At 48.6% G+C, this 19,499-nt stretch overlaps 1 pseudogene; it reads right to left on the bottom strand.

Annotated features, from left to right (window-relative positions):
* The window catches only part of LOC143888890 (protein DETOXIFICATION 20-like), a 44,120-nt pseudogene extending 27,118 nt beyond the window's left edge, over nucleotides 1-17,002 (bottom strand).
* Between the last annotated feature and the right edge of the window lie 2,497 nt (nucleotides 17,003-19,499).

Below are 19,499 nucleotides of genomic sequence, written 5' to 3' on the forward strand. Positions count from 1 at the left end.
GCACACCTCCTTTTAAAAAGGGAGGGAAAGGAAGAAGAGAAAGATCCCGCTTTTTCTCTCTAAGGAAAAGGACTTCTCTCATTCTCAGACAACCGAAAAAAGAGGCGAGGCAACAACAGAGGAGGCTAGGAACCCAATCCTACTCTCCCTGCTAGTCCCCTCCGACCCACACATTCACACACCCAGAAAAGAGCCCGCGCGCTGGCCCTGGTAACCCTGATAAAAACCCCTTCCCCTTCTCGCTGTCCTCTATATTGATTGGTCAAAGGATATGACTTGGGTGTCGAAGTGGTCGTCCGGGACCCACCCCGGACCCCCCTGACCCCCTTTGTTTGTGATTGCAGACCCCGCGGAGGCCCTCTACCGACCGCGCGATCGCAGACCCGGATTCAGACGCCATCATATTGGCGCCATCCGTGGGACTCGTCGAGTACTGAATGCCGCATGGCGATGAGAAACCACACCCAACAGCAGGAAACAGGAGTAATCACTAGGAGTCAACCTCAGCGCGCGCAAACCAACAGCTCAAGCTCCCGAGAGCCCAACTCACCACTCTCTGGCCGGCACGAGCCCTCCTCTAGTGTACCACAGATGGTCCCCACCATGGAAATGTTCAACGAACTCTGCCGGGAACTACTCCAACTCTTGCCTCCTCTGGCCCCGGAGAGGCCCCGGACAACGCAGGACCAGACAGAAGCCTATGACGAAGGCAACGAGGAACAGCCAGGGGAGCGTCACCCCCGGCAAAAACAAGCGTCGACTCGCCGGACACCGTCCCCATCAACGAATAGCCCTTTGCCCTCCGCAGCCAGGGGACACCAGCGAGACAGTGGGAAGCAGGCTACGCTAAGCCGCGCCCCCCCTGTCCAAGCTGCCCGTCTCCAGGAACCAACCCTGGCTCGGGCGGAAGAAGTGGCAACCTGAGCGCAACCGCCCGGCATAGATCCAATAGCCGACCTACAGAGGCAGATTCGAGAGGTAAAACTAGAAATGAAGAAGCCCTACGCCCATGGCATCCTCGACGAATGGGAAAGGGAAACAGCATCCCCATTCACCGCGGAAGTCTTAAAGACCCCTGCAGAAGCAGGCATAGACCTCTCCCGTTTCGGTCTGTACGACGGGAGCACTGACCCCCTCGAGTTCCTCCAAACCTTCAAAAGGGTAATGACGCTCCGAGGCGCGTCGGACGGATTCATGTGCAGAGCCTTCGTCTCCCTGCTAAGAAAGACCGCTAACGACTGGTACATGAGGTTGGAGCCCGACTCCATCCCATCCTTCCATGAATTCGGGAGGAAGTTCAGCACAAGATTCGCCAACAACCGCCTCCGCCATGATCCAGCAGACGCCCTCCTAGCCCTCCGGCAGGGAAGAAACGAGACCCGAAGAGACTTCATGTTAAAATTCAACGCCGAGTTGGCCCAACTTTCTAACATGGACGTCCAAATAGCGGTTGCCACTCTAAAGCATGCCACCACTGATCCGAATCTCAAGCTACATCTCACCCTCAAGCCGCCACGGGACCTATAGGAACTTGAATCCAAAGCTGACAAGTTCGTACAAGCAGAAGAAGCCTGCGCCCAAGAGCGAAACTAGCCCGGCCCCGTTGAAAGAAAAAACAACGAGGGCCGAAGGATCCTGAGACCTAGGGCCGAGGAGAAACAGGCGATCCGGAATCCCATCCCCGTCTTCGAGAGACTGGGAAGCGCCCCGCTAAAGGTTCCCCTCTCCCATGTCCTACTAGCCATCAGAGATCAGGGTCTCCTGACCCCCCCTCAAGCGAATGGCCACAGACCCAAAGAAGAGGTCCACCAGAAAATTCTGTGAATTCCACGGGGACCACGGCCACGAAACTGACCATTGCTTCCACCTCCACCTCCAGCTGGAAAAGCTGGCCGAAGAAGGGCACCTAAATCAATATCTCAGGAGCCCTGACAAAAGCTCGCGCGAGGTCCAGCACCCAACCGACGAGCCCAAAGGTAGGCATCGGTCACCTAATAGACGTTGGTCCAACAACCGTCGCCGATCCACAAGCCGACACCGATCCCCTAACAGGCATCGCTCACAAAGCAGACGCCGATCCCGCAGCAGACACGACGCGCACCGCCACTAGCACCCCCAGAAAGAGGAGCCCCCCGAGCAGCCGAAGGCCCGCGAACAGCCGCCCACCATTATCGGAAAAATCAATATCATCACGGGCGGGCCGGCAGCGGGAGGGCCGACAACCGCCGGTCGGCGGGCATATGCGGAACAAGTATTCTCCATGGATATGCCTTCCAAAAAGGCCCGAACAGATCCGCCCCGTGAGGACCAGGTCATCACTTTCTCCAACGACGACCTTGACGGGCTACAAGTCCCGCATGACGACGCACTGGTCGTCAGGCTAGTCGTCGCCAACTTCGACATAGGAAAAATCCTAGTCGACACAGGAAGCTCCGTCAACGTACTGCACCTCGGCACTTTCGAAGAAATGAAACTGGGCAGGGAAAGGTTGGGGACAACGGAGTATTCCATCTATGGGTTCTCCAATGCGTCCGTGCGGGTCGACGGCAAGATCGACTTACCCGTGACCTTTGGGACGTACCCCCTCCAAAAAACCATCCTGACCACCTTCATGGTTGTGGATATACCTTTTACTTACAGCGCCATTATTGGGCGACCCACTCTAAGAGATTTGGGAGCAGTAGTCTCCACCCCCCACCTCAAAATGAAATTCCCCACCCCAACGGAGTAGGGGAGGTCCGGGGACAGCAAATGGTAGCGCGCCGGTGCTACGCAGTAAGCCTGAGAGGAACCAATGCCCTGGCCGAAAGTTTCACGATCGATAGTGAAGATCCCCGGCAGCGGGCCTGCACGATCAGAGGAGAGCCCGCCGAGGAGCTAGACTCCATCCCAATAGCCGAGGACCAGCCAGAGAGACAAGTCCGGATAAGTTCCGTACTGAAAGGCCCCCTGCGAAACCAGATGATCGCCTTCCTCAGAGCAAATAAAGACATGTTCGCATGGTCCGCGAAGGACATGCCCGGAATCCCCAAGGAGTTGGCCGTTCACAAGTTAAACGTGAACCTACCCAGCCCTTAAACCCGTCCCGCAAAAAAAGAGGAACTTCGCGATAGAACGTCAAACCCATATAAAGGCCGAAGTAGAGAAGCTACTACAAGCCGGGTTCATCAGAGAAATTTGGTACCCTGACTGGCTGTCTAACGTCGTCATGGTCAAAAAAGCTAGTGGAGGCTGGCGGGCCTACATAGACTTCACAGACCTCAACCGGGCCTGCCCAAAGGACCCCTACCCCCTCCCGCGCATAGACCAACTCATCGACGCCACATCCGGACACGAACTCCTCACTTTCTTGGATGCATTCTCGGGCTACAATCAGGTGAAAATGCACGAGCCAGACATCCCCAAAACAGCGTTCATTACCGATCAGGGGGTCTACTGCTACACCGTTATGCCATTCGGGCTCAAAAATGGGGGCGCCACCTACCAGCGGCTCGTAAATAAGCTATTCCAGGCGTAAATCGGAAGGAACGTAGAAGTATATGTAGACGACATGCTGGTAAAAAGCCTGGAAGCCTCCAAGCACATCTCCGACCTTCGGAAAACTTTTGACACTCTGCGACGAGCCCGGATGAAGCTGAACCCCGCCAAATGCGCCTTCGGGGTAACTTCTGAAAAGTTCTTAGGGTTCATGGTTAGCCAGAGAGGGATCGAGGCCAACCCGAAAAAGATCCAGGCCATCCTAGACATGGGGCCCCCAACGACAGTGGTAGAAGTACAAAGGCTCGCGGGTCGAATCACGGCCCTCGGCCGATTCATGCCAAAGTCAGCGGAGAAATGCCAACCCTTCTTCAAACAACTGAAAAATATACAAGAATTCGAATGGACCCCGACCTGCCAAGAAGCATTCGATGCCCTAAAGCAATACCTTCAGGCACCACTCGTACTCGCCAAACCTGAGCCGGGGGAAGAACTATTTCTGTACCTGGCCATCAGCCCCATGGCGGTGAGTGCGGTATTAGCCAAGCAAAGCGACAAGAGGGAACATCCGGTGTACTACGTGAGCAAAACTCTCCATGGTGCAGAGGTCCGGTACATAAACATAGAGAAGTTCGCCCTCGCAGTCGTCTGCGCAGCTCGGAAGCTCCGCCCCTACTTCCAGGCCCACCCCATTGTACTGCTAACCGACCAGCCTTTGAGGAAAATTCTCCAAAAGCCAGAGACCTCAGGCAGGATGGCAAGTTGGGCCGTCGAGTTGGGAGAATTCGACATACAGGTCCGCCCGAGGCCAGACATCAAATCCCAAGCCCTCGCTGACTTCATAGTGGAATCCACGGCCCTGGCCGGGGATCCAATAGCGCCGGAGAATGGCGAGGGCTCCACCGAGAAGACAGCTCGCAAAGACATTTCGCCAGGCTCAGCAGAACCGAGCGACGAGACCCATTGGACCCTACACGTTGACGGCTCAGCAGGCAAAACAGGACATGGGGCGGAAGTGGTCCTCCGCGGCCCCAAAGGATTCACACTGGAATACGCCCTCAGGCTAGATTTCAAAGCCTCCAACAACGAGGCTGAATACGAAGCCTTGCTAGCAGGACTAAGCCTAGCCATAGAACTCGGTGCGGAAAAGCTAAAAGTCCACAGCGACTCCCGGCTCGTCGTTAACCAGGTGAACGGAACATATGAAGCCAGGGGCTTCAGAATGAAAAGATACCTCCAGAAGGTAAAAGAAAAACTGCAAAAAATGGGAGAGGTAGAAATCCTCCAGGTACCGCGAGACATGAACAATCAAGTGGATGCATTGTCAAAAATGGCCGCCGAAGAGACCCATGATTTCGGCACCGTGCTCACAGAAATACTGCCCCACCCCAGCATCGACGAGGTGCAAGTTTTGGAGATTCCACCTGGACCAAACTGGATGGACGCCATCATGCGATACCTGAAAGACGGAGTACTGCGTCCGGACAAGCTAGAAGCCCAACGCCTAACCGCAAAAGCCGCCCACTACGTAGTCCACGGGACCAGGCTCTACAAACGGTCATACACATGGCCGTACCTCCGATGCCTGGTACCCTCCGAATCGGAGTACGCGCTACGAGAAGTGCATGAAGGGATCTGCAGAGATCATGGAGGCGACAGGACTCTGGCTCAGAAAATCGTGAGGCACGGTTACTTCTGGCTTACGATCCTCAGGGATGCCAAGGAGTTCGTCAAAAAATGCAGCCCTTGCCAACGGTACGCGACCACCCCCCGTCAGCCGGCCACACCATACACCGTGATGGCAGGGCCCCTGCCTTTTGCCATGTGGGGCATGGATCTACTCGGGCCTTTCCCAAAAGCCTCCGGGGGGCGTACAATGCTATACGTCACCATCGACTACTTCACCAAATGGGTCGAGGTTAAAGCCGTAGCAAAGCCTAATTCAAAAGCGATGGAGAACTTCTTTTATCACGACATAGTCTGCCGTTTCGGCATCCCAAAGACACTCGTAACAGACAACGGCCCCCAGTTTCGCAAGTGCTGAATTCGACAGATTCTGCGATAGCCTAAGCATCGAGCACCGTTTCGCCTCCGTTGCACACCTGCAGGCCAACGGGCAGGTAGAGGTAACTAACCGAATCTTGCTTCAGAGCCTCAAGAAGCGATTGGGAGAAGGCGGGAAAAACTGGGTAGAGGCACTCCCCAGCGTCCTCTGGGCCTATCGGAAGACGCCGCGAACCGCAACTGGAGAATCCCCTTTTAGCTTGACCTTTGGAACCGAAGCGGTCATTCCACTAGAAATCGACCTCTCCAGCTTCCGCATGGAGAATTATGATGAAAAAGAAAACTCTGAACTCTTACGGAATACCCTCGACCTCATACTCGAAAAAAGAGAACAGGCCCTCCTCCGAACCGCCTCCTACCAGCAGAGGGTGGCGCGGTACTACAACGCCCGGGTAAAAAAGCGCTCGGTGAGACCCGGAGACCTGGTACTACGACGGGCGGAGGTATCCAACCCCCGCAATACCGGGAAGCTCGCACCCAAATGGGAAGGACCATACAGGGTCGTTCGAGCACTCCGCCCCGGGGCCTACCAGCTAGAACGCCTCGACGGGACTCCAGTCCCTCACAGTTGGAGCATGGACAACCTCCGAGAGTTTTACCAGTAAAAGGTAGGGTAAGTCCAATGTTTTCCTTTTTATGACGAATGTTTTGTTTGTCTCATTTTTTGTGTTTCTAGAAGCAAAGATGTATTTTCCTCCTTAACAAATCAATGGAATAGCGTTTCTACCCGACCCATACGCATCTCCACTTTCCGGCCCGTAATAAATAAGGGACCCGAAAGAAGACAGGGAGTGAGACAGAGGTATCAACGGGGCCGCCCCCCCAAAGATACCCTAAAACGCTCCCCATGAAAAACAGGGAGTGAGACAGAGGTAACATCGGGGCCGATCCCCCTGAGAATACCCTAAAACGCTCCCCATGAAAAAAAAGACCTCCCCTCTAAGGGCAGGCGGGACCCATTAACCCCGAACTGATCACTCGAGGGGAAGATAGTCCTTCCATAAAAAAGACACCCTACGGGGTGCACTAGGAGTACCCTCACCAGCAAAGGCCACAACTCAAATAGCCCAAAGAGCAATACCAAAAGCTCGAAGAGCTCGCGGCACAACATGTATAAAGGAAAGAAAAATAGTTCAAATGTTATTACAGACCAAAAGCATCAATAACACCAAAAAAAAGGGGGAGAGAGCAAACTTCCCGAGGCATCCGAACATTATTGAGCCCCCTAGGAAGTCTCGGCCACTACGGGATCTGTCAGGGCAGCAACCCCCTCCTCAGCCGACCCCGGCACTTCCACCGGTACCGTCGGAAGACCCTCCGGAGCACCTCCCTCAGCCTCATGCATCAGCGTGTCAAGGGGGAAGGAAGGATCAACCTCGCAAACACGCCGCCGGCATTCAGCAAAGGCGTCTATCTCAATATCAACGCTGAAGGCGGCAGCAGCCCTGAAAAACTCCTCGGAGTCGCGTCACTCCTCCCGCGCCTTTGCCAGCTCTGCACCGAAGGTCTCTTGGGCCACAACTAATCGATTCGCCATGCGATTCCTCACGTCCTCGGAAACCCCGAGTTCCGCCTTGAGTTGGGCAACAGTGTCCTCCAGCGCCGCCTCTCTCGGTCCTCACTCAACTTACGGACTCGGTCCTCAAAAGCGCCAATCTCGGACTCGTCCTCAATCATATACTGCAGCATCTTCCTGCCAAAAACTTGGGCCTACAAGAGCCCCCACCACAAGCAGAAAACATCAGAAAAGTTACCGCAAAAACAACAAAAAGGGGAGGGAAGGAAAGCGAAAACAAAAGGGTCTACCATCCAGTACTTTCGCAGGACAACGAATGAAGGTACCGAGCCCCCACGACCCTACGGTCAAAGCTCTCCAACTCAGCCTCATCACCAGGAAGGCCAGCCATCAACCCGAACTCCACCCCAACCTCGAGATTCGCAAGAATGTTGTCCTCTACACCGACCTTCCAGTCGGGCTTAAAAGGTTCCCCCCTCGACCGATAAAATTCCGGAGAAAGCTCCATCCGCTCCAGAAGCACCTTGGTCATAACCGACACTTCCAGCCGACTCGGCATATCCTCCACGAAAGATGCAGAAGGACAGGCCCCCCGGCCGGTTTTTTCCTTACCAGCACCAAAAGAAGCCACCCTCTTGGCAGGGGGCTCCGACTCCCTGGGAGGGGGCCTGACCACACGCTTCGCCCCGGTTGACCAGCCAGAGGAACTCGACGGCACGGATGAGGGAAGCCTTGTTTGCGTCCGTTCGACCCTGGCCGTGGCCATAAAGTCTAAAAGAATCCTCTTACGGGCAACCGGACCCTCGGTCGCCGCCACCGCGACCCCCTTTCCCCTATCAACGCCGCCAAGAGAAGACATGCCCACTGCCCAAAACCGAAGCATAACAATAACTCAACAGGAAGCAAATGGCGAGCCAAAAAAAAGAAAAAAAAAAGAAAAAAGAAAAAGAAGGGAGGGAAGCAAGGGGGAGGGGAGACCAACCCGGGGAAAAAGGCTCACCACAACGGCTGGCAGAACTCTTCCCCGCTCCCTCACCCGTACAGCGGACCTCCCGCTCTACAGTGCCCGCCAAACCAAGCCTCCTCAGGCCTCTCTCCCACTTAAACTCCGAAACGTCGATGGGCTCCCCAGAAACAAGCTTCTCCAAATCAAACCTGCTACAGTCAGACTCGTCAGGAAGGGCTTTCCTCCGCCACTCGACAGAACGCCTCCAAGAGCGGGGAAAGCCCCAATCCGCGTCCGACGGAGGGATGATGAATACGAACTCCTCCTTCCACTTCTTGATGGAGGAAGGCAAGTTCGCCGCAATCTTCACCTGGGGACGCTGGGTCAGCTACAACCAGCCGTTTTCCCCCTTCACTAATGGGTTGAGGGCCACGCAACTCCGAAGCAAAGGAAGGGTAGGCTGAACCTTATGAAGGCCCGCCTTGGCCACAAAGGCCAAAAGAGTACGCCAACTATTAGGCGCCAGCTGGGAGGGAGCCACCCGGTAGAACTCGAGGGCCTCCACTATGATACCCAAGAGCGGGAACCTGACCCCCGCCCGAAAAGCCTCGGAACCCCTCACAAGGGCCCGGCATACAAATCCACTAGATGGAAAAACCCAAGTGCATAAGGAAAGGCTCGGAACCCGTCGCAAGGGTCCGGCATACAAATCCACTAGATGGAAAAACCCAAGTGTATGAGGAAAGGCTCGAAACCCGTCGCAAGGGTCCGGCATACAAATCCACTAGATGGAAAAACCCAAGTGCATGAGGAAAGGCTCAGAACCCGTCGTAAGGGTCCGGCATACAAATCCACTAGATGGAAAAACCCAAGTGCATGAGGAAAAGCTCGGAACCCGTCGTAAGGGTCCGGCATACAAATCCACTAGATGGAAAAACCCAAGTGCATGAGGAAAGGCTCGGAACCCATCGCAAGGGCCCGGCATACAAATCCACAAGATGGAAAATACAGCATACGGCAATACCACCAAACAAAAAATATGTCAAGCACAGCCAAAGGAAAGCAAACACAAGATACAAGCCATGAACCAAAGAAAAAAAAAGGAGTCATTCATAAACTACTTCCTTCTGGCCCGCAGGCCTACAAAAGGGGGGAGTAAAAAAGAAAAGGCACGCAGGCCAGGCCCCCAAGACCCAGACAAAAAGAGACCCCCTCTAAAACCCTGCTCTTCCCGCCACCTCCAACTCAGAGCGACTGGCCGCTAAAAGAGCCTCCGAAGAGCTCCCCCGGCGGCGATTCTCAGCAAATCGGGCCTGGTCATTTAGCCAGCGCACCCGATTCCTCAACAAATCATTCTCCGCCCGCAAGGCCGCAATCTCCCGATCCATGTCAATCATCCGGCTGTAAACCGCCATTTCCCTACGATGGACATGGGAGAAGAACGACCGGTGGCGATGGACAAAAGCTTCATGGGACTCCCTCTCGTAAAACGGAGGAAGGGGAGAACGCGGGGAAAACCCGGGAGGCAGGTTCCTCTCGGGAATCGTTGGCTGGGGCCCCAACCCGTCGGGATTACTCTCTGGACTGCTGGGAGGACTCCCCTCGGTAGCAACTCTCCCCCCACCACTAATAGAGAGACCCTGGAAAGACGACGACATCTACGACGGGCCCGAAAATAGACCAAGAGAAAGCAAAAGAAAGGAAAAGAAATGAAAAGGTAATCTGCACACAAGACAGAAGGACTCGCTCCTTATAAACCTTATGAAGCCAGTGGGCAGGAAAACGAAGCAACTTGCCAAATGGCACCACGGTTCCTCGGGAAGGAACCACCAGGCAAAGCAGCACGCCTTCTCGCATTCCAAGGCCCTCATAAATGCCTTCGTCCCGATATTCTTTGACGAGGCAAGCAAACCTGCTACCTCGATCCGCCCAACGGACGGAGGCGTGATGGGACGTAAAAAACGGCGCTGCTCTCGCCACGCGTCACCCATGCACCCATACAACCTAATCTCCATTGAAGGCGATGGGAAACGGCAGGCCCAAACTTCGCGATCACAAATCACTTTTGACCCCTCCCCAAAAAATAAAGGGGGAGGGGCCCGGAAGCAGGAAGCAGGAAGCCAAGCAGAGGGGTCCGACCTCGACCGCGCCAGAGGAAAAACTCGCGTCTCGGCCTAGGACCCCGGCGCGAGGCCACGACGCATGAGACGTCACGGTCCCCCGCAACAAAGACAATTTATGACAAACAGAAGAAAAAAGCAAACACAAAGAGGCACGGCACAAATGCATAAAGATTGCACATTCACATCCTCCTGGCCCACAGGCCTACAAAAAGAAAAGGGAAACAAGGAACAAAGCACAGGGCACGCATGCCCCAAAAAATCCCCAACAAAGAAGGGGAAAAGCACGCAGAAACACAAGAAGAGCCAAAGATTATTCGGAGAAAGACTCCTCTCCGAAGGGTTCCCCTCCTCCTCCCAAGAACTCTCCAGCGGGGGGTCCACCTCATACTCAAAAAGCTGCTCATTGAGAAAGCGAACATTTTTTCTGTAAAGCCTCGTTCTCCCGCTTTAAGTCCTCAATCTTCTTGCCCATCTTCAAAGGCCCTCTACCGACCGCGCGATCGCAGACCCGGATTCAGACGCCATCAAAATGAATGGTTTCGATCAGCCTCTGGTGTGGACCCTACAGTACTTTTTGAAAAATAATGGATTACGCGCTTACACCATATAAAAACTCCAAAATATGAGTTGTAAATTTTGCGTTCAACCTTATTGCATGGGTTCGAGGGAGATTGACTTTTATATAACAACCATTACAACAAACACACACACAAATCAAGCAAATTCCTGGCTCCGACCCTGCACCTAAGCACATATAAGGAATAGTATAGATAGCTTCTACCTCATAATTTTCTTTGAAAAATTGGAAGACCCAGCCCCCACTTTGAGTCGCTTATCTAGATTGTCGGTTTGTTCATCTGATGGTCTGGAGCTGTACGTCTGATCACAGCTTGAGACTTTCATCCATTGATATGAGCAATCCGATCAACCCGATAACCATTGTAGAACATCCGGCCCTTGATTGGATGAGATGCACTTGCATCACCGACCCAAGGTGATGTTGAGGGTCATCGCTGACTCGCGGACGGGTCGGGCCGGCGCGGCATGATGCGGGCCCACATAGGTAGTCGAGTCCTAGTTAGATTAGGAAAGATGTGTGGTTGTATTGTAGTTAGAATAGGAGTTATTAATTTGTTTTGGAGTCCGGTTGAAACTTGCTATTGAAGTCTTTTTAGAGTAGGACTTGATATTCGTTTTGGTCTATTTAAAGTCTTGTGAAACAGAAGTTGCTGAGGGAGAACGTAACAGTAGAGTTGCAGAGAATAGAGATTTGAGAAAACGAGTCACATTGTGACGTGAGAATTGTGTAGTTGTTTTGAATAAATTATTCAAGAAGAAAATATTCTCTCTCTACCATCTTCTTTTGTCCTTTGTGATTTTTGGATTTTTGCTTCTTGCTTTATTATTTTTGTGATCAAGTGTGTCAAAGCTTGGTTCTTCGATCCTTGATTTTTTACAAGTGGTATCAAAGCCACCCGTTTGGGATCGGAACGTCGAATTCATCCGTTAGGGAGGGTGAACGTTCGCTGAAGAAGCTACTAGTCAGGGACTAGTGAACGAAAGCCAAAGGAAGAATATTAGAACACCGGTCAGGGATTGGTGTGGGTAAGCGATCGAAGGTTGATCAAGCCTCCAGAGACAAGATCTGACACGTCTGCGGTCAGGGATCAGACGTAGAAGTTGTAGATCTGGGATCCAACTTCAAGTTTGTCACTCGTCAAAAGATTTGATTAAAGAGATGGATTTCGCCAATTCGATCAATGGGGGTTGAGAAGTTGAATAATACAAATTATTCATATTGAAAATCTTGCATAGAGTCTTATCTCCAATGGCAAGATTTATGGGAAATAGTGAACGGTACAAAAACCACTTCTCCCAGTGGAGGTGTCGAAACCTCAGATGCTTTGAGGAAGTGGAAGATCAAAGCCGGTAAAGTTATGTTCGTGTTGAAGGCAACCATCCAGAGAGATTTTCTCGACTATATTCGAGATCCTAAGACGCCGAAAGTGAACGACGCTAGGCTCCAAATGCTTGAGAACGAGATAGGCTCCATATCTCAAGGGAATATGACGATTCCCGAGTATTTCATGAAAGTGAAGAAGATTTGTCATGAAATATCACAACTCGACGAAGAGTCCAGAATTTCGGAGACACGGATACGGAGGATTATTATTCGAGGAATGAAACCCGAGTATTGTGGTTTTATCACAGCAATCCAAGGATGGCCAACTCAACCAACGCTAGTGGAATTGGAGAGTTTCTTGGCAAATCAAGAAAGTCTAGCCAAGCAGATGGCTGGAGCTACGATAAAGGAGAACGAGGAGGTTCTCTTCGCTGGGCGAAGAAGAAAGTTCCAGAATTCTAAGAATCAGAAAGGTAAGCCAAAGGCCAGATCAGATCAAAGGGAAGGAAGTTCTGATCAAGGGGGAGCCTCAAGCAGTCGTGGTTCTGAGAAACAAAGTCGGAACAAGGGACAAAGGTGGACGTGCTACAATTGTGGAAAGCCAGGCCACTTTGTCAGAAATTGTCATGCACCAAAGAAGAATGATGAAGGTAATTCTGCAACAACTGAAGAACAGGTTGATTCCTGTCAAGCTGCTCTGACGATTATAGAGGGAGTGGATGTCGCTAGCTTGGTGGACATGAGCAATTGTAACGTGATAGTCGTTCCGTTCGACGGCGACTTTAGCGGAGGTGATGCGAAATCAACAAAACCTCAGGAGGAGGTGATGTTTGGAGATGAAAGCTCGGAAAGTCCAAAGGCTACAAATGTGGTGTGTGTAGCAACATTAGTTGAGGAAGTCGGTATTTCTGAACCGACGTCTTTTGAAGAAGCCCAAGGTGTTCCTGAATGGGAGGAAGCAATGGAAGATGAGATCCTAGCCTTGAAGAAGGATGAAACATGGGATCTGGTTCCACTACCTAGTGGAGTGTCACCTATTTCGTGTAAGTGGGTGTACAAGATAAAGACCAAAGTAGATGATTCAGTTGAAAGGTTCAAGGCGAGACTTGTTGCTAATGGATTCTCCCAAAAGTAAGGGCTTGACTATGATCAGACGTTCAGTTCAGTAGCCAAAATCACTATTGTACGTGTGCTCATTGCCCTTGCTGCTTGTAAAGGGTGGAAGTTATGGCAGATGGACGTGAAGAATGCATTCTTGCATGGTGAATTGGATCGAGAAATTTTTGTGGAGCAACCCAGGGGGTTCCAGAGTACCAAGAATCCGCAATACGTGTGGAAGTTGAGGAAGGCTTTGTATGGTCTGAAACAGGCTCCAAGAGCGTGGTCTGGTAAGATAGCGGAGTTTCTCATTGCTAGTGGTTATTCGATGGCATTGTCGGATTCTAATTTGCTTGAGAAGTTCACAAACAATAAAATCTCAGTGGTGCTTGTGTATGTTGATGATCTAATCGTTACTGGAGACGATTTAGAGGAGATCATAAGAATCCAAGTCAATCTTGAAACACAGTTTCAGTTGAAGGAGCTGGGAGAGGTCAGTCACTTTCTTGGTCTAGAGATGGATCGAACAGAGAAATGGCTATTTATAAGTCGGCGGAAATATGTCGGAGATGGCCGAGTGCAATCCAATTGCGACTCCGATGGAGGTTAATGTAAAGCTGTTAATGTAAAGCTTTGAGTACAGGAAGGAGAAGAACTTGAAAGTCAGAGTATGTATCGCCAGTTAGTGGGAAGTCTTATTTATCTAGCTCTCACTAGACTCGATATAGCATAATCAGTAAGTATTGCAAGCCGATTCATGCAGAAGCCGAAAAAATCACATCTTGATGCAGTTAGTCGAATACTGAAGTATGTATAAGGCATGATGGATTTTGGTATTTTCTATGAAAAAGGTGGTGAATGTGAAGTTGTGGGATTTTGTGATGTGGATTACGCTGGAGATCTTTCCACACGAAGATCTACTACAGGATATGTTTTTAGCTTGGGATCAGGAGTCGTTTCATGGTGTAGTAAACGACAACCGATAGTTTCTCTATCCACAACTGAAGCGGGGTATCGTGCTGCGGCTATGGCGTCACAAGAGTGTATGGTTAATGTAGTTGATCGAAGACCTACACCAAGATACCGATTATACGGTGGGATTATATTGTGACAATGAGAGTGCAATCAAGCTTGTAGAAAATCCAGTGTTTCATGCAAGAACGAAGCACGTAGAAGTACATCATCACTTCATCAGAGAGAAGGTGCTTCGTGGAAAAATTTCTCTGATGTCAGTTTGTTCAGAAGATCAAGTTGTCGACATATTCACCAAAGGGCTGAACTACAAGAAGTTTGTGAAGTTTCGAAAGGAACTTGGCGTGACTACTAGAGAGTCAGCGCTGATGGGGAGTGTTGAGAGTCATCGCTGACTCGCAACACGGTGCCGGACGGGTCGGGCCGGCGTGGCACGATGCGGGCCCATATACGTAGTCAAGTCCTAGTTAGATTAGGAAAGATGTGTGGTTGTATTGTAGTTAGAATAGGAGTTATTAATTTGTTTTGGAGTCCCGTTGAAACTTGCTATAGAAGTCTTTTTAGAGTAGGAATTGATTTTCTTTTTGTCTATATAAAGAGTCTTGTGAAACAGAAGTAGCTGAGAGAGAACGTAACAGTAGAGTTGCAGAGAATAGAGATTTGAGAAAACGAGTCACATTGTGACGGGAGAATTGTGTAGTAGTTTTGAACAAATTATTCAAGAAGAAAATATTATCTCTCTACCATCTTCTTTTATCCTTTGTGATTTTTGGATTTTTGCTTCTTGCTTTATTATTTGTGTGATCAAGTGTGTCAAAGCTTGGTTCTTTGATCCTAGATTTTTTACAGGTGAGGCTGGGTGTTACAAAAACACTTGAAATTAAGATTAAGGGGAACTGAGGAGAGATTAGAGGAAGCTTACCAAAGCATTACGCCGGAAGATATAGAGAGCTTTACCACAGGCCACAGTTCGGAAAATGCACTTCTTGAAAATCCTTTCCATGGTTGTGGACACCATCCCCCAAAAACATATATGAATTCTCCGGCGAGGGTCATCCATGTAGATAGAGTAACCGCACCCATGGCACCGGAAATTCCCAAGTTCAATTTGTCAACCATGATCCATGAAAGGAGTATATGAAGTGGAAGTGTAATTCCACCTATCCATGCAATGATGGAGTTCTTGAGTTGGGCTTGTAGAAACGTTTGCATGGTGAAGCTAAAGACAAAGTAAAAATTTAAGGAGATGAACCATAAGGCGATTTTGCCAGCGGCTTCAGCTAGTTCTTCTTCCTGTCCAAGAAGTTTGAGAATTGGAGTTGCGAATATATATATATATATATATATATATATATATATATATATATATATGAGGAAAAGGATTGTATGCTCGAGCGTACCAAGCTTATGGTACGCTCGAGTGCCCAATCACATGTGGGCCCACTTTGTTAGGATGATCCAAAGCATTCATTTGAAAGGCCCTTACATAGATGGGGTGTGTACCAAAAATCAGCTCCATAGGATCATCCTAACCCATCCATTTGTGGAGGTCAAAATGGACAGACACTGTGTGTCCACAAATTTGCCCATTTTTGCCCTCCACTTTTGGAGGGGTTAGGATGATTCAATAGAGCTGATTTTTGGTACACACCCTATCTATGATAAGACCTTGCAAATGAATGCTTTGGATCACCACAAAAAATGTGGGACCCATGTGATTAGGCACTCAAGCGTACCATAAGCTTGGTACGCTCGAGTGTACAATCCTTTTCCTCTATATATATATATATATATATATATATATATATATATATATATAGGAATTAATAGGACAGCGGTTGTAAGGAGAACTATCCAAGATCGCTGCATATAGATGCCCAACATGTGGTATTGTCTTGCTCCAAAAGCCTGGCCACAGAAAGTTTCGGTGGCACTCCCCATTCCTAACTGCAAAGGAAAGTGGAAGAGCAAATGAACGATTAGTGCAATCAAAATTATTAGTGACAAAACTTAGCTGGGAATAACCAAAAATCATATCTGTCTGCTCCAGGTTTGATCATTGAGTTAGGACAACTTGATCACATTTAGATTGGCGGGATCGACTGACTATTGGTGGCGCACTATAGTTGTCCCCAAAAAAATTGATGTACTGTATTGTCCATGTGGCTGTTGGATACAACCAGATTTCGAGTTGGGTGGTTCGGGTGACATTTCCTTGCATTGGGTTGGGTTAGGGTTGGGAAAATCATCCCAAGTTAATTTCGGATTAGGGTTAAAGCCTTGGGAAACCCAACCCGACCCAAAGCCGATCCCATCATCTAATTTCATTGTGATTTTTAGAATCTTGTGGTTAAGGTTAAGAATGATTTTCACTAATCAGGAAATGTCAAGACTCAAGATGCATAAAAGTTTTAGTTCATCTACCACATCTAGCTTAGCTGCTTAATCTATCACCAAGACGATCTAAAGGTCAGATCTAAAGAGATCTGTTATATTCGAACAATCCTCACTTTAATTAGTATGATATCATGGCTAAGAAGAATTACACATCTCATCATTGATAACAAATTCAGATGTGATCAATCTTTCTTTATTTTCTATTCACACACACACACATATGGTGCGCCCTACTTACAAATAGAGAAGAAAGTAAGTACCATTATTCCATTTGCGAAGCGCACGAGAATGGTTTGAACAAGCGCGTATGCAGCGAGCTCAGTTGCACCAATATGACCGACAAATGCCTGCTTCACAACGAATATCCCAAACACGGAAATCCTTGTGAGAATAGCAGGCCCTACAACCCTCCACAGCTTCTTTGACTCTGACAAAATCCTTCCCTTCAACTCCTCTCCACCCACCTTCTCTGACGGAATAAGCTTCTCATCCAACCTACTCTCCATATTTCTCTACGTAGATATCTCCTAAACACCAAAAACATTTGAAAATCAATCCAAAATGTAATGGGTCAGTCATATAAGATTTGAGGTACAAAAGGAACTTCACTGGAATTTCAATCATCGACTTACTATCAAAGTAGGAAATATATTTTCATGGGTTTCATAAGATGTGAGCCCATGTGCTGGTGCAACACAAAGATTTGTACTTAGAATAGAATTAAGGAGGAATGCTAGGGGCAGTTGAATAGGTCCCCTTTTATAAGAGAAGGAACCATCTCAAATGCTCTATGCATTTAGATTTAGCTTTTTCATAACAAAATATAATAACACGAAACCCAATGTTTGAACATGTATTGGGTCAGTGGTAGTAAGTAGAAAGGAAAGAAGTGAAGAAATCTTACTAAGTTTTCAACCCTATGAAGAAGGCTTTGTTGTTAGCTGTGAAGGATTTCAATAGTATGATAAAGGAACTACTTGTTAAATAATTACGTAGCTAGGAGAGATTGGAGCCTTGAAAGTTAGATGCTATTTCCAATTGACTTGTAGGTAATGCGTGAACCCATCTAAAGTCATGTGATCTATAAAGAAGAATGCAATATGGTTTTTTTCTTGGAAAGTAGAGATGCTATTTACGTTCGGATGGATGGGAACGGGAATAGCAGAAGATGGCCTGTACCAATGTTTTAACTGCCAGATCTGTCCCATTTGTTAATGCTTAATAAGATTGAGAACCAATAGGTGGGGATTTGCATTTCGATCTCATCCCGCATGTGTATATGTTCATTGCTGAGTGGCGAAAACCAGGAACAAGAGTTTCATTCGAGCTTCGGGATGGATTGTGGAAGGAATAACGAGAAGCTATTCGGGGAGGTATGGTGGGCAGTGACTGGGAACCACCAGGAAGCCAGACAATAAGCTGAAAGCACTGGGATATAGTCACCATTACATCCTTCTCGAGATTAATCATGCCTACTTGTGCCTTTCCCCTCCCAAAAAAATCTGTCATGATTGTTCAGAGTGTCGTGAAATCACGGATCATTGGCAACAAGACTAGAAGACTCTTATGGTGATAGCGCAGAAAATATAAGGCTAATAAATTTTTAATGATTTATTTTGTATGGTATGGTGAGGTACAAGTGAAGTGATAAATGTCTATTGGCGATTGTGGTCAGACTTTTACATAAACAAACAAAAAGAGAGAGATGCTGATACTTCTTCGAGGGATTTGCTTGACAATTTCGTGGAAAGCTACTTGAATCTTATCATTGGTGAATCAATTTCACACCTCTCTCTACGTGTGTTCTTTCTAGCACATATTGAGGGCTCACGTGCCGTACGATGCAACATTCTTTCACCTATTTCATTCAACTTGCATCTCTCTCTCTCTCTCTCTCTCTCTCTCTCTCTCTCTCTCTCTCTCTCTGTGTTGTGTTCTTTCAATTGTTTGTTTGAAAGGAAATAAAGAGTTTTTACTGAAGCAGTAAAACCAACCGTATGGGACGAGTTGTTCTGCCATATATCAAAGTATGTTACAACAGATACCAATGATTCGAAGATTTGATTAACAAACTGATGCAGGAGCATCCCCTATGAATTACCACATCAGCCCTAATTACTCCTTAGAATAGGATTTAATTTTTGTTTCATTGGATTTAGCCATTTTGGTTTCACTAAGAAAGGAGAAAGCGAAGTGGCAAGCAGCTTCATATCCTTTCTTTTTTGGTACCAAATAGAGCGGATTAGGTCCATTTTAGTAATTCTCTTAAGTATGGGTAGTATAGTCATTGATTGTATTTGGGATGCCTATAAATGGCCATTTCCTCTCTTTTTCTAAGCAGCTCTTTTGAATTTGAATTGAACTTAGTTTTAGATTACAGATCTAATTTGGAGAATTTGCCTGTGAATTTCATCCAAGAGAAAAGGGTTTGAAAGCTTGTTTTCCAAGTTTTTGCTCGCTACAAAGAAGTGACCTTTGACCTGTCTGATTTTAACCGTCGGTCACATAAAAACCGCCCCTGTATGACCACAACCAACTATTACCGGCAGTTAAAAAAACCGTGCGCCTACCACCCCAGGTTTTCCTCTGGCTCCAAATTTCGTTTCCCTACCATTTGCCTATCTTTACCTGTTTACCGTCCCTTTCATATACCTTTCGGCCACCATTTTCAAAAAGAAAGGAACAAAATAACTCTGCCGAGCATGGATCTTGAAGTAGAAGAAGCAATTGGCAGGAAGGTTTCAGAAAAACATGGGAATCGGCCTACTTCTCTGTGAAGAAGCCCTTCTCTTCCATGCATTTCCGCGAACTCACTCCCTTATTTCTTTCCTGACCCGCATTCTTCCGGCCGGCAAGGTGAAGCAAGGTCTTGATTCCATGGAAGCAGGATTCTTCCTTGGGAGCCTTCGATTCCCGCTTCGATTCCCGCTTTCGATTCCCGCTCTGGCAACCTTGAGTAGGATTTTTTCCAGGGAGCCTTCGATTCCCGCTTTCGATTCCCGT

The sequence above is a fragment of the Tasmannia lanceolata genome, unplaced genomic scaffold (assembly GCF_043159265.1).
Source record: "Tasmannia lanceolata isolate RefF3 unplaced genomic scaffold, GAP_Taslan_0.1 ptg000012l, whole genome shotgun sequence".
Lineage (NCBI taxonomy): Eukaryota > Viridiplantae > Streptophyta > Magnoliopsida > Canellales > Winteraceae > Tasmannia > Tasmannia lanceolata.